Source organism: Pinus tabuliformis, chromosome 1_1 (genome assembly GCF_031772625.1).
Source record: "Pinus tabuliformis cultivar Carrire ecotype Pingquan chromosome 1_1, CPIR1, whole genome shotgun sequence".
Classification (NCBI taxonomy): domain Eukaryota; kingdom Viridiplantae; phylum Streptophyta; class Pinopsida; order Pinales; family Pinaceae; genus Pinus; species Pinus tabuliformis.
In genome coordinates, this window is record NC_142297.1 from 24,711,385 (window position 1) to 24,725,205 (window position 13,821).

The following is a 13,821-nucleotide window of genomic DNA, read 5'->3' on the forward strand; positions in this document are numbered from 1 at the left end:
ACAATCTGAAATAAGGTATACTCATTTTTTTCATGGGAAATGTCTTTGGGGAAACCATCTAGATACTTCATCAGATTCCATGAATGGCACGTCTGGTAAAAGCTGTCAGGGTACAACATGTACTCCTAACTCAAAGGGACTCTTCCGGACCTGAACCCATTACGTATTAAAAAAATTTCCTTGAAACTAGTCGGTTCTAACCAATGGAGCTAACCCACTAGACTAAGGTATCCACAATTTATATTACTGCACACTTAATATGTGTCCCTCAATTTGATTCCAAATTTCCAACTAACCAGTAATCTTGATAAGCAAAATCCATCCTTGAAATGATGGAAATGGTGTGAATATAATCTCTTGTCTAACAATCCTGGAGATGAATTTAGTGGCATTGTAGCAGTCACCACACACACATAGGATTTTTGTGATACAGATAGGTGTCCCATAGCTTGTGCAAATAAGCCCAAAGGCAATAGCTAGCATCTCACTGACTGTAAAGTGTGTTTTTTTTCACCTTTTCATCCTCATTATGCAGCACACGGTTTGTGTCTGGCACAGTATGTGCCGCCTCCAGCTTCCCAGACAATGTTTCTAGTGTTGCATAAATTTTCTCAGATCGAGTATGTGATCTCTCTTCAACAATGAATGTATGAATCCTATTATTTACTTCAATCAAGCTGTATCCTGGTATCTTTTTTATTCCCCTGTACTTCATCATTTTTCGCACCTTTACTACATCATTCCATCTGCCAGCTGTGGCATAGATGTTTGACAGAAGTACATAATATCCAGCATACTGAGGCTCTAACTGTAAAAGAAGGTCTGCAACTTGTTCTCCAATCTCTATATTGTTGTGAATTCTGCATGCACCAAGCAGGGCTCCTAATACACTAGCTCCAGGTTCTATTGGCATCTTTTTAACAAAGTCAAGTGCCTCGTCTATATGCCCAGCACGCCCAAGGAGATCTACCATGCATGCATAGTGCTCAACCCCGGGTGGGATGGAATAATCTTGAGTCATGCAATTAAAGTAGTCCCAACCCTTTTCCACCATACCTGCATGACTGCATGCAGTCAGAAGACAGACAAATGTAATATGATCCGGTTGTGTGCCCACATTTTGCATTCTCTCAAAAAATTCCAGGGCATCCTTACCAAGCCCATGCATGCCATATCCAGCTATAATTGTATTCCATGATGCCACGTTTCTTGCTGACATACTGTCAAAAATTTGCTGTGCCATATGTATCTTCCCACATTTGGCATACATGTCGATAAGGGCAGTCCCAACAACAACATCCAGCTCAAATCCATTTCTTATTATATAACAATGAATAGACTTACCTTGTTGTAAAGCTGCTAAATGGGCACATGCCGGAAGCACACTCACCAGAGTCACAGAGTCAGGTAACTCATCAGGTTGCATTCGATTCAAGAGTGTGAAGGCATCGTGGGCATGTCCACTTTGCACATAACCAGCAATCATTGTATTCCATGAGACCACGTTTGTTGTGGGCATCATCTCAAACAATTGGCGTGCAGCTTCTATGTCCCCACACCTGGCATACATGGCTACAAGGGAATTTTCTACAAAGATATCCGTTTCAAAATTACTTTGAATCATGTAATCATGGATCCATTTTCCTTGTTGCAGAGCCCCCGGATGGGAACATGCTGAGAGGGCACTCACCATGGTGCTTGAGTTGGGTTTTATAGATTCTAGTAGCATTTGATTAAAAAGTGCAAAGGCCTTATCATCACTGTTCTCAGCATAACCAGCAAGCATTGCATTCCATGACACCAAATTTTTTCTACCCATTCTTTTAAACAATTGCTCCGCAATATCTATACTCTTGCATTTTGCATACATATCTATGAGGGCAGTCCCAACAACAACCTCGGACTCGAATCCACTTTTAATAATGTAGCCATGATTACACATGCCTTGTTGCAGAGATGCTAAATGAGCACATGCCAGCACACAACTAACCATAGTGACTGAGTTCGGTTTCATGTTATTCAGTTGCATTTGATTAAAGAGAGCTAAGGCCATATTGGCATATCCATTTTGTGCATATGCAGCAATCATTGCACTCCACGAAACCACATTTCTTCTAGGCATTTTGTCAAACAAGGCATATGCCATATCTACAGCCCCACATTTTCCATACATGTCAACAAGGGAAGTTCCCACAGCAACATCTGGTTCCAATCCACATTTCAATACATAACCATGGATCCTATTACCTTGATTCAAAGATGCCAATTGCCCACATGCCGTCGATACACTCACCATGGTAACCGAATCAGCTTTCATGTCTGCCAGTTGCATCTGATTAAACAGTGTCAAGGCCTCCCCAGCATCACCGTTCTGCGCATAACCAGCAATAATTGTGTTCCATGAGACTACATTTCGTTGAGACATCATGTCAAACATTTGACGTGTAAATTCTAAACTTCCACACTTGGCATACATAGCTAGGAGAGCATTCAACACAGAAACATCAGACTGAAATCCAAAATGAAGAGCATAGTTATGAATCCACTTGCCCTTTTGCAGATCTCCCGATTGCGCGCATGCTTGGAGTGCACTTGCCACGGTGACCGAATCTGGCATCACATTTTCAGATTTCATTCGATCAAATAACTCCAATGCCTCATCTCCATATCCATTTTGCGCACATCCAACAATCACAGCATTCCATGACACAACATCTCGTTCAAGCATTTTCTCAAACACATGGCATGCATCCTCCAAACTCCCAGATTTTGCATACATAGTTACAAGAGAATTCCCCACGTAAACATCAAAAGCAAATCCAGCTCTGATAGTGTGATCATGAATCTGCTTACCTTCTTGAAGAGCAGATACAGCGGCACACGCCTTTAGCACGGCCGGGAATGTGAACTTGTTGGGCCAAATGCCTGCAACATGCATTTGGAAATAGAGCTCAATGGCTTCTTCATGGAATCCATTCCTGGCATGCTCACCGATCATCAAATTCCATATGAAAACATTTGGGTTACACATTTCGTCAAACACTTTGCGTGCATCCGCCACACTTCTGTACTTGGCATATATGGTAAGAAGTTTGGTTTTCACAAATGCAATTTTGTTAAATCCTTTTATAATTAAGTTAGCATGGACCTGATTCAGCTCTTTCAAGCTTTCACACGCCTGCAGGAGATAATAGATATATGTCTGAATAATATCAGAGCCCATGGTATTGTTGACTTGTAATTGTGCTGGTGTGGGTTGTTCATTAACAGTGATCTCATTGTGTATAGATTTTGTTTCAAAATCATGTACAGAGAAGAGCACTTGAATTTTTTCCCGGCTTCTGAATTTGTTGAAGATGCGGGAACGCTGCAAATGCGAAGCCAATTCCACTCCCAGTACTGAAAAAGCCAAAGCCATGATACTGAAGGAGAATAACTGTGAACAAAAGCCATTTATCAATTCAAACGGATTTCAAGAATCCATGAATGAATTTTCATATGGCAAATTTCTAGATAAAAAGGAGTTCATTCTTCAACTCGTATAGAGAAAGGTGCGTGTGTGAATTTCAAATTGGATTGTGATTACAAGAAGCAATGGCGGCTATGGAACCAGGCAACTTCCAGCAATGAAAACGGTTCTGGAGATCATGATTCGAGGCTATGCTAAGGTAACCATGCATGAAGGACTGGAGATATTTTATACTTAGTCGTTTCTGCTGTCCTTCCAGTTCTGTGTCTTTGCTGGGTACCTATAAACCTTGGAGGGTGGTTTTAGTCTTTCTCGCCTTATCGGTACATGGGTTTCTATTTTTCCTTCTTTTCCGGGACTCTCTCTTCCCCTTTGACGGACTCTCTTCCTTTTTGGGTTTCATACGGTCCGGTTATCCTTGTCTAAATTATATGTCGCCGGAAGTAGAGGATATTTCGTCTAACAGGATATTTCGTCTAACGACATAGAGGAATTGCCTGGATCATTAAAAGTGGCCGGAATTTGGGTTAAAAAATTTCAAAAAATCTTGTAAATGCACTTTTTGAATCGTGTTTTGATGGTGGAAATGGATTCAGCACTATCAAAAAAATGTAAGACACCTAAAATTTTGAAGTTTAACAACTATAACTTGGATTTTTTTTTTTTTCTATGTTAACACTAAACTAAGTACCCACGGGGAATTGAATCGGTGACCTATCGCAAGGAGTGCCTTAATAGCGCACCCATTCACCGTCAATCCAAAGCCCCGTGGGCAACAACTATAACTTGGATTTACAAAATTCCTTGACGGATTTTCTCTAAATATGACCAGAATTTCCATAACTTTCCAAGCAACTCCTCCGCCTCGTTAGACTACGCGGAGGTAGGACATCCATTCCTGAGTTTTCCACAGCCTTAGGACAAACAACACATCATGTCTTCGGAGTGTCACCTAGGTCCACCAATCGTGATGACCCTCAAAAACCGTGTAGGCTTTGTGGGGGTAAAACCCATGTTAGGCGCTAACAATGAGTGAAGCAAAGTTGCGAGTTTCTCTGCCCGGGTTTTGATGGGTGCTTCTACTATATTTCTCTTAATGATGGAACAGACGAAAACATGGTTCTCCACTAGAATCCGCTATAGGGATATTGTCTTGCTATTAGCCTCCTAATTAACCACTAAATACACATTCATCCACTACAGGGCTATTGTCCTGCTATTAGCCTCCTAATTAACCACTAAATACACTTTCATTTTCTAGATGAAGGTGACTTCAAAACTATCTTACAAAATTCATGGGTTCTTGGTCGTGGTTATATGTGGCTCTATTGGTTGGCTTCAATAGTTTACAAAAATCTTGGGTTCTTGGTCGTGGTTATATGTGGGTCTATAGGTTGGCTTCAATTCCCTTCAATAGAAACCAAAAGCTCGATATTTGTGGGTAAAATTGGTTGCTTTTCCACTGGAACGGTGGACGAAGCAGATTATCATGCGGGTGACAAATAACATCAATATATACGTTTACTTTGACGTGATGTCCTTAGTATCTTTTGACAAACAAATTCTTTGGGTCCTGGTCGAAATGGACTTGGAGAAGGAACTTCCTAAGGAGCTATACATCATAATGAGAAACTATTACTTCTATCAGAGGCTTGACTTCTAGAATGTGTCTTGCATATGTTCCATTTGCCATCATATTGGTCATCTAAGTGCACTTTGTCCTATGGCTAGGGAAAATAGTCCTAAAATTCCTATTCTTAAGGTTTTAGCTTCTACTCCCTCTTTTTCTACCCTCACATTGTTAACTAAATTTTCTTGGGAGGTAGTGTGGGTTTGATTGGAGGCAAAGGGTTTCATTGGACTCCTTCTCGTCTATTAGTGTCAGAGATCCCCCTCCTATTATATATAACCATGGGGCTATGGGATTAGATACTAGAGGATATATATTTTTGGCTCTTGGCATTGAGGAGGCAACGAGAGCTTTTGATCTCCTTTCTACGGATTCCCCATTACTAGTGGACCTCACATAAATCTCAAAGGATGGGTCATCTGCGCCAGTGCATGGGTTGGGCTCTCCCATCGAAAGGATGTCACAAGACTTGGCTACTTGGTCACAAGTTCTCATGGAGTCACTATATGGTAAGCTACTAAATTTGCTATTTGCATATGATATTGCTTTACTAGACAATCTTGCTTGTAAAATAACTTTTCATTTTTCTGTTGTTGTCAATGTTGTAGAGACTCCATCATTTATCGACCCGACCATTTGTTTGGGGGGCCAAGCTCGGACCACATTATTCTTTACTCGCTTGGTTCCCCTTCATCATTATCTATTGCCCCATGTGCGAGCTATTCTTTTATCTACTATGGTTCAATAGGAGGGGAACATAAAGTGAAGGCTTCAGGATCCCTGGATCCTTCCACCCTGTCCTTTCTTAATCTTGATTCCATTATGACTTGCCCTTATCCTCCTCCCTCATCTGCGCCCCTTGTGGATTTTGTTCCTGCTGTTGGACACCTAATCCTAAATGGGTTAGTGTGGAAGCCGAATAGACCAAAGCAGTCCAAGAGACCTTGGGATCTGAAACCCAAGAATCATATGTTGTACTATAAATGTATATCTCATGTTAAGAAAAAAATGAATTCCATGTTTTATCTTTCACATTGTCTTTGCTATCCATGTGTGTTTAACATGGTATCAGAGCGGGCGAATTCTGGCCCTGCTCATATTTGAGTCACTGTTTGCTTGTGGCCTTTTGTTGACAGTTAAAAGTCCTCATGCGTTGGCTCTGCCAACCCTGACATTTACTAAGCTTTGTCGATTCTCTGTCTCCTTGAATAGTGATGGTCTCTGTTGCATGCAGTGCTGCCCTATCTGATTATCATAACTGAGGGTTCTATTCCTCATTGTACACCTGTCCTTAAGAATCTTAATGCTCCACTAATTGGGTGTAACTTCTTTGGTCTGAATTGCATGCGTTAGGAGGTAGAAAACTTGCAGGATCTGCCCATAATATAAAATCTGGACATTGTGGATTACTTGTTCACGGCCTGCTCGACATACCCATCATTATCTTCATTCTGGATTTTGTTTTCCAAACTTGCAACCTGCAAACACTCACCCAATAACAACTCTCTGTGGTCATTGTCTACGCTCAATCCTTCTGCAACCTTATAAATAACGCCTATTTTTTCCTACTGTTTGTCAGGCCTGTAAATAACGTCTCTGCCCACCATTGCTGGCTACCAAATGCACTTGACAGTTCATAACAATTTTTACAGTGAAACGCTTGTAGAAGATAATGTTCGTTTTTTATCATTGACCTGTCTGAGGGCGCTATTGTATTCTGCATTGAACGTTACTTCTTTTGATGTCGACTGTCCTCTAGCTTCTCTGTCATTGTGAAATTACCTGTTCTATGTGAGTGCTTCAATTTACCAACCCTGCGTTGGTTTTGATGAAAACTAAAGCATAAGTAATATGTGAGCTTAACATATTACTTTTTCTGAGTTTAAAAATTCGGTGTTTCTTGTTCGGGAGCTTTGCTTCGTCTGCAAAGGGGTCGACTAACACTTGGTATTCGTCCCTGATCGTTCTCATCGGGATCTCGGCGAGTTCAATAAGACCTCTGCGCTCCTTCCTGAAGGGATGATCCATCTCTTACGTCGGGCGGCGATAAAGTAAAAAACACTTTGGTATCTATTTAAAAGGTACCGAGAGCAAGAGCGTTGCGAGAACGGGAGTTGACAGCCAAATGAGAGATAAGCTTGGCACCTGCAACCACATCATGTAATGGGATCATCGTCTCTACACATCGCCTTCGGAAGTTTGAACTGTTATTTTTCAACGGATGTCTATTAGAAGACGGAGGAGGTCTGGTGGTTGATGATGCAGGGCGACCTCTTGCAGCTCTGAATGAATTTCCGCTACGCCACGATTGACATTGCCAATGGCGTAATGTCGGATTTTATGAGTCTTTTTTATAAACAGAGAACTTTGAGTCACCCACAATAACAACATGCTGGCTGCCACGGAACCAACCGCCAGGTAGAAGGTGAAAAGCGTGGGCATAAGAAAAAAAAATTAGGATCCGTTTTAATTTGTAAGCCAAAAGAGGTGATTATTTGCGTTTGGAGACTTTCGGGCTTTGGAATTCGAATCAACCACATTTTCAGAGGTATGGGAGAATCGAACTCTTTTCCTGAGCATTGCTGCACTTCTAGTACTCGTTAAAATATCGGCTATTTGAACAAACAAGCATAGAACCTATTGAAACCGGTTGGAGCGGTGAACCGGACGTGAACCCGAATGTGTGCAGAGCTCGTCACACCTTCCTACGCCTGTGCATAACCATCGAATACGTAGTTGGATTGAAGTCCTGCTCCGGTGGCCCGTTGAATCGACTCAGAAGCATGGAGGGCGCTGCTGGACCTTACCATGGCGGACGGAGATAGTGTCACTAAAATCATTTCTATTATATCTTGGTTCTCTGGATGGCTGTGTGCGATTGTTCCTCCTTGATGTCTCTCATATAACTGAAGCAAAGAAATGGTTGTGATGTTGTGAATGGTACTGCTGTGAGAGGTATCCCAATTTGAACGTTGTTATTAATTATATGATGTTGAAGCATGTATGCTTCTACAACTGTACTCTGTAATTGTACGATACATTGAGATAACTGTTGTTGCTTTTAACAGAGGTCTTTCTTAAGATCTTATGTGAGTTTCAGTGCAGATGCGGGAACTGTGAACATGGTGCAAGTCAAGACTTTCATTTCTAAAATATAGACAGTAATGGTGGTATAGACAGGAAGTAATGTTAATCCCTTTTATGAAGACCGAGTGGCATTTTTAAGTGGTGAACCTTGAGCGCCAGATAGACTTGCACGACCACTTGCTTTGTCTTGGAGCACATGGAAAGTCAAGTTCCATTGGTGCGTGAGATTTGTCCAGATTCCAGCTGCCCATATATATGTGCACTTGATATTGCCCAGGATCGATGAGTATAAAATTTGGGTATTTATGCACTCTTTTTCTCTGAAATCAAGACTTCTTCTGATCAGGCACCATGGTCTACTCGAGCTTTTGGCTGGCATTGTAGGGCTTCTTTCCGTTGGCTCTGAGTGTTTCCCTTGAAGGGTTGGTTTCGCTTCAAGTAAAAGAGAATTGAACTTACCAGCATTTCATGCTACCAGATATCGAATTTGAACTGTTTTGAAGTGATATATATACGGTGATATATATTGGTAGCATGATATATATTATGCGTTGTGCGCTGTTTTAAAGTGGTTATATACAGTGATATATATTGAATGTGCAGTTTTAATATTGAATGTGCGCTGTTTTAAATGATGGTCACTGTAGGGCACTATTAGACTAAATCTCCTGTACCGTAACCTAGCATTGTTTTCAAAGTATTTTATTGCAAAATGGAATTTCAGCGGCTGCCTCAAACAGGTTACTCTAGCAATGCATTTTCCATTTTCGTTTAATGATACTCCAGTTGCATCTAATTATTTCCTCCAATCTCTGTTCAAGACCTTCAGAAGCGGTCTGATGTGACATGGCAAGAGCGGAATTATTTCATCTTCCACAAAGTGGTCAATAATACCAGGGATCAGTGAGTCAGTCGTGGCCATGGCGATTGAATGGATGTATGCTTTGATTGAGGGGCTGCCAGATGCAGTTTCACTTCAGTGACCTAGCGCGTGTGCCATTCACATTTCATCTTCAATAAACCAACTGGAGTTTACAAACATTGGATTGATGGTTTGCACAGAGACTGTTGTATTTGGACTCTCTCTATCACTCTTGGTCTCTGTATTCCTGCATGATATGTGTGTTGAAAACTCCTGTCTCATTTCAATCATAACAATTCTAAATTTCCAGCGATAAGGAAAAGATTCTTGACATAGTATTGTGAGTGGGTGCTGCTTATTCATTTGTTCATAGTTATGATCAGTTTTTAAAAGGTGTAATTTTGACAATGGAGAATATGGCTAAAATTACTAAAGTATTAGAATTCTTGAAAACTTTGATGCATTCTACTGATCATGATACAGTGAAAATTAGCAAGAACACTCTCTGTGATATTAAAACCTATCTGCAGTATACACAAGAAAAGGTAGAATTTTTGGAGCTTGAATCTCAGCTTCAGCAAGAAGAATTAAAACAAAGGCGTCATCATTCTAAACCTGTTTTTGTTCAGAACAATGAAATAAACTCCCATAAGCAGCAAGTTCATTCAGATCCAATGCCCAATAAAGCAGCAGCTGTACACGCAGATGCAGAAACTCAGTCTGCACTTCCCAAGCCCATCATCAGACCTTGGGAACAACTTGTCCACAACAAGCACAAAACTAGTCTTGGATATGACAAGGACTTGTCGTTTCATATTCCAGACTACTCAAAGCCCATTCAGTTTCAGAGTGCTGGATTCACTCATGACAGTTCACCTGCTCCTCATGACAATGCACCTACTCCTCATGACAGTTCAGCTTCAGCTGTTCCAGACTCTGCCCCTCTTCCACAGCAACAACAACAACAACAACAACAACAACAACAGATCATAAAATGCCAACACTGTGACCGAGTTGGCCATCTAAAAGATCACTGTTTTGATCTTCATCCATGTGAGCACTGTCATAAAACTAGCCATTCTTCAAACAGATGCTTCAGAAACAAACACCCTGCAAGAACAAAGATTCATCTTGGATGGATCGCTTCTTGGCAATGGGCATCAATAGCCAAGAAGATATTCCAAACACATGTCAGAACTTGTTCCAGAATATTGAACAGTCTTGCAGTTGAGTTTTCTCCATCTTCTCACCTTGTACCTGACAAGGGTGGAAATGATGGTCATCTACAAGCTTCAAAGTCACATCAAGCGAGCCTGAGCCACAACCTGCCACACCAGTTTCAGAGTTGTAGCCAGAGACAAAGATGCCCCTGAACATGCCTTCAGTTGGCAATCTGGGACACTTCCTCTAGCAGAAGACTCCAGCTTCTTGCCAGTTTTGGAAGAGTTCCAGGAATCGCAGAGTTGTTGGTCATCCTTAAACCATCACAGATTAAGAACACTTCCTCTAGCAGAAGACTGCAGCTTCTTGCCAGTTTTGGAAGAGTTCCAGGAATTGCATTAAGCATTACAGAGTTGTTGGTCATCCTTAAACCATCACAGGTTGAGACTTCCCTTTTCAGGTTGAAGTTTTACCTTTTATGCGGGGTGAGACCTCCCTTTATGGTTGAAGGTTTCCCTCTTTAAAACAATAGGATCACTTCCTCTAGCAGAAAACTTTAGTTTCTTACCAGTTTTGGAAGAGTTCCGGGAACTGCACTAAGCGTTCTAGTGTTGGTGGTCATCCTTAAACCACCGCCCTTTTTTACCAACATTTCATAGAGCACATTCAGCCTAGTGCTGCCATGCATTTTTTGCACATTTTGTATTACAGCTCTCTTCTTGGACTCATACATAACCCTTCGGATTAAGGGGGGGAATGTTGGAAACCTAATCCTAAATGGGTTAGTGTGGAAGCCGAATAGACCAAAGCAGTCCAAGAGACCTTGGGATCTGAAACCCAAGAGTCATATGTTGTACTATAAATGTATATCTCATGTTAATAAAAAAATGAATTCCATGTTTTATCTTTCACATTGTCTTTGCTGTCCATGTGTGTTTAACACCTGCATTCCAAAACGTCACTATCAGGGAGAAGAGCCCTAATAAAAAGGATTTTGCCCAACACATTTCACCGCAGGGGGATCTTTTTAGGGAGATATCTAATCCTATGGATGTATCTAGGGCCCTTAGAGCATGTGTGCCCTCCAATGAGGGTCTCCCATGATTATTATATCCTTGAACATCAGAGGAGTTATTGGGGGGGGAGCGCCTCCTAAGCATCAAGCCCATCATAGACTTGTCTCGATTGAATGGCCATCTATCATCCTTTTCCAAGAAACTATAGCCCCTACAAAAAAGGCTAGAGAAATCTTTATGAAAATCAACCCATACTGGTGCATTTGTGATGTTGAAGTGACTAGACGTTTTGGAGGTTTCTCGGTGATGTGGAATCCCAAGGAGGCCTCTCTTAAGTCATTCTCCTCTAGGTTTAGACATGCATTTATGCCAGGACCCAATGCTAGATTCAATCATAAATGGAAGTCTTTGACTGGTTTAGGCTTGTAGGGTTGTTTGGCACTTGAGTTGGATGGTCTCATTCGTAAACCATTTCAAAGTGGCCCCATTCTTAATGCTTGAGAGGATGTCCCTTTTTGGCAAATGAATTTAGCAACTGGAAAAATCACAACTAAGTTGGCATATGTAGCAATCACAACAAACATTAATGCTCCTCAACGGTGAAATGGTGAAGCCAGAAAATCTGGAATTGTGACATTCCTCCAAAACTTAAATGCCTCGGTTGGCATTGGAAAACAAAAGCCTGAAATGGGACAATTTGACTCATCGTGGATTCAAGGGTCCAAATGTTTGTGTTCTCTACAAGTGGGGCCTAGAATTGAGCATCTATTATATCAATGTGAATTTGGAATAGCTTTATGGCAAGAAGTCCAAGAATCTGTGCATTTGAGTTTCAGGTCCGTTTAATTAGGAAACTTGCATCTTTTGGTGTGATCAAATCATGGAAAAACACAAATCCCTTCTAATTTATGTAGCTTGAGGAATCTAGAAATCTCAAAACAAACTAATCTTTGAAGATTTTCCTATAAGCATCCACTGGATTATACCTCAGATTCTTGGTTTTTTCTATGATTATCTGAGACAGAGGAAACCTAGGAAACATTGCCTTGTTTCTCTTCCTATTGCATACTCTATAGATAACTCTGGGTTTTTTAATGGAGTTCAACATAATCGAGTCTTTGGTGGTGGTGTTGTTATAAATCTCCGAGGAAATCTCATTGTGCATATTTGTCTAAATATGGGGTTGGCTTCTAAGACAAAAGCAAAGATTGTTGCATGACAAGTTCGTCTACTTTTTGTTGCATCCTTTAAGGTGGTTTCTCTGCAGGCACATGGAGACTCTCAGTTTGTAGTTGGGTGGCTAAAGAGAAACAATCAGCTTATGGCAATCAACCTTCTATGTTGGAAGGAGAGAATTAACTCCTCGAAAGAACACTTCCAACATCTCTCTTATCAGCATGTTTATAGAGAGTTGAATTGTCAGGTGGATGCACTCTCCAAAGGAGATCCCCTGGAAGAGGAAGGCACAATCATCGTGGAAAAATATCAGGGCAGTCAACTTTTGTGGAGAGGGCGCCTGCATTTCTCTTCCGACCATCGACTCTTGCCTCATTGATTTTCTTAGATCTTATCATGCTCATGTGTTTAGAATACAATAACTTGGTTTCTTTTTGTGATCAAAATAGTAGCAGCTCCAATGCATTGTCTACATGTTTCATTGTTTTTGCTATGCACAGAAGTTTTTAATGTTTCTTGGTATGCTCATATTTTTAGAGCTCCTAAAGCTTTTTGTACAACCATTGTATAGGCTTTTTAGGGTTTATACTTTGTCTTTATCCAGGATATGTGTTTATGCTCATGTACATTTTTACAGAGCCTAAATAGGCCTATGTAGATATTATCCATGAATATAAACAATGATTGTACTTATTTTCATTAATAGAAAGGATGATCTCTTTTTCCACACAAAAAAAAACTTATATTGTTTAGTAAAATATATGAATGAAACTATTAATATATACGTTGGACAATCTAAAAAATCAGTGAAAATGAAACAAAGATTTGTCGTGTATAGGTTTACAAGTGTTTCTTGATAAAATATGGTCTTATTAATTAGATTTAAGTGGTGAGAAGGAATTATTATTATTTTAAAACTTGCCCATATTATAATTGGTTGTGAATCAAACTCGTATGATTTTCAATAGGTTTTTGTTTTGTAATAAATATTTTTAATGTTCTTTAAAAATTATTATAATAATTCTAATTTTTTAAAAATAAAAATATATTTGTATTTATAAAATTTATTAGTTTTACTTTTATATTGTAATAAATATTTTTAATGTTCTTTAAAAATTATTATATTAATTCTAATTTTTTAAAAATAAATATATATTTGTATTTATAAAGTTTATTATTTTTACTTTTATATTGGGTGAGTATAATGAAATGACAAATTTTATGTGGCTTATATTGGGTGAGTATAATGAAATGACAAATTTTATGTGGCTTTAATTGAAATTATCAGTGTCAACTATTTGATTTATAAACAAATAAATAAAAATATATTAAAGTGTCACATGGTCATAGATTGTACCATGATTTAATGTTGGTGGGTATTGGGATTGACTTGACACATTAGTTACAACCTTACCAATCA

At 39.8% G+C, this 13,821-nt stretch overlaps 1 pseudogene; it reads right to left on the minus strand.

Moving 5' to 3' along the window:
• Positions 1-484: 484 nt before the first annotated feature.
• On the minus strand, positions 485-3,418 carry LOC149211426 (pentatricopeptide repeat-containing protein At4g19191, mitochondrial pseudogene; annotated as a pseudogene).
• Positions 3,419-13,821: the final 10,403 nt, after the last annotated feature.